The 2,500-nt window shown below is 39.6% G+C and overlaps 1 protein-coding gene across 1 annotated transcript in view; it reads left to right on the forward strand.

Annotated features, from left to right (window-relative positions):
• The first annotated feature begins 128 nt into the window (after positions 1 to 128).
• Positions 129 to 2,500, forward strand: part of LOC137994450 (tetratricopeptide repeat protein 28-like) — a 33,286-nt gene continuing 30,914 nt past the window's right edge. The window contains exons 1-3 of the mRNA XM_068840024.1: positions 129 to 367; positions 535 to 602; positions 963 to 1,011. The gene's annotated coding sequence lies outside the window, so the exon portion shown is untranslated. The remainder of the gene's footprint in view (positions 368 to 534; positions 603 to 962; positions 1,012 to 2,500) is intronic.

Below are 2,500 nucleotides of genomic sequence, written 5' to 3' on the forward strand. Positions count from 1 at the left end.
AATGCTAAAATAAGGGAAAAACCGAAACCGTAACACGCACAAAAACCGAAAAACCAAAGTTTCTCGGTGCAAAAACCGAAAAACCGGCCTACAAAACGGCCAAAACCGAAAACCCCAACGCCTCGTCCTTGAGTTGTTCGTAGCAATGGAACAATCATTTCACCTCGACCTGTTCTCTTGAGAACTTTTTAGCTTTCCTCTCCAGTGCTACTCTTTTTGCATACTAGGCCGCATAATTGATTTTTGTTATGAAAGTTGAGAGTTTTCCTACAAGATTCGATAATGCATGGATAACCACATTAAATCATCAAATTTTGCAGAGTCATTTCTTGTCGTCGTGGACCTCGCATCGATTAGCACCATTTTGGTAAGTCAGTACTCACTGTTACTCATTTCGTAATAACACGAGCAAGTAATTTATGTGTGATAGACCAGTTCTGATGACTTTTGCTTTACTTTTTGCTGTTTCTTTTTACTCAGTTTGGATCAAGTGAGTGACTGTATCGGAATTTCTTATATGTTTATTTTCTAAAGTGATCACCGTCACTCATGATCAGTTGCGAATGACGCACCCAAATGATGCACCACAAGAGAGTATGAAGGTAAGAGAGGTAATCCCTCATATTGGCCCTATTCCCATCGTGATCCCTCTTAAGTTATTTTTAGCTCTCCTGCGAGATCCCGTATTCCCACGAGGGTTAACTGATAGCCAATCACATGTTCCCATTTTTACCAATGTTGACAGCTGAGCGAATTCCCACGCAATGATTCGCGTCGTTCGCGAAAATGGGAACATATGATTGGCTACCAGTTAACCCTCGTGGGAATCCCGGATCTCGCAGGAGATCTAAAAATAACTTAAGAGGGATTACGATGGGAATAGGGCCAATATGAGGGATTACCTCCCTTACCTTCATACTCTCTTGTTCACCAGTATTATTTATCCCTTAATTTGTTCTCAGCCGGATTCATTATTCCTGCTCAAAAGGTTTTAAAGAGGAACATTGCAAGGTATTTAGTAATATTAGCTTGATGGGTGTAATAAGTTATTGGTCTGTCGTTGCAAGGTATAGTGAGGAACATTACCATGAGGGGTGTAATAAATTATTTCTTTCTTGTGTGATCGAAGTATATATATGCTGTCCTCCATTATTTCCTTTCACGTCGAGAAAGTAAGTAATGATATATCTTGAATTGTTCGTGAACAGAGAAAGTTTTAGCTTTTAAAGCCGCTTAGATTCAAAATTGAGGGTGTCACAAAGCTAATGACCATTAAGAATGCATTCAATCAGTTTTAGCCATAACAAACCCTTAATGTCTTCTCGCTTTAAGTCTTACTTGAAGCTAAGCAAGACCAGAGCCTCGTATAATGTATACGATTTCTTTACAACTTTGAACCTCGCCGAACGAAACCATTACTTGAAGAGGGGGGCATTGGGGTCTAGCAGAAACCGAAAAACTGCTCAAAAACTCACCCAAAATCAAAAAACGGAAGTGAATTTCGATTAAAACCGAAAGTTTACAGACGCGGATTTCCAAAACCTTAATCAATCTGATACATTAGTGGCACTTGAAGGATACAGACTAAACTGTGTTAATTTCGCACGAGCTCGCGGTTGAGAAAACCAGAAACCAAACAGGCAAAACCGAAAACCGCGTTGGATACCAAATCCGAAAAATCCCTTGTATTTTATTTTACTTTCACGTCGAGAAAGTAAGTAATGATATATCTTGAATTGTTCGTGAACAGAGAAAGTTTTAGCTTTTAAAGCCGCTTAGATTCAAAATTGAGGGTGTCACAAAGCTAATGACCATTAAGAATGCATTCAATCAGTTTTAGCCATAACAAACCCTTAATGTCTTCTCGCTTTAAGTCTTACTTGAAGCTAAGCAAGACCAGAGCCTCGTATAATGTATACGATTTCTTTACAACTTTGAACCTCGCCGAACGAAACCATTACTTGAAGAGGGGGGCATTGGGGTCTAGCAGAAACCGAAAAACTGCTCAAAAACTCACCCAAAATCAAAAAACGGAAGTGAATTTCGATTAAAACCGAAAGTTTACAGACGCGGATTTCCAAAACCTTAATCAATCTGATACATTAGTGGCACTTGAAGGATACAGACTAAACTGTGTTAATTTCGCACGAGCTCGCGGTTGAGAAAACCAGAAACCAAACAGGCAAAACCGAAAACCGCGTTGGATACCAAATCCGAAAAATCCCTTGTATTTTGGCCTAAAACCAAAATCCAAATGCTAAAATAAGGAAAAACCCGAAACCGTAACACGCATAAAAACCGAAAAACCAAAGTTTCTCGGTGCAAGAACCGAAAAACCGGCCTAAAAAACGGCCAAAGCCGAAAACCCCAACGCCTCGTCCTTGAGTCGTTCTCTTGAGGACTTTTTAGCTTTCCTCTCCAGTGCTACTCTTTTTGCATACTAGGCCGCATAATTGATTTTTGTTATGAAAGTTGAGAGTTTTCCTACAAGATTCGATAA

The sequence above is a fragment of the Montipora foliosa genome, chromosome 3, assembly GCF_036669935.1.
Source record: "Montipora foliosa isolate CH-2021 chromosome 3, ASM3666993v2, whole genome shotgun sequence".
In the NCBI taxonomy this organism is placed as follows: domain Eukaryota; kingdom Metazoa; phylum Cnidaria; class Anthozoa; order Scleractinia; family Acroporidae; genus Montipora; species Montipora foliosa.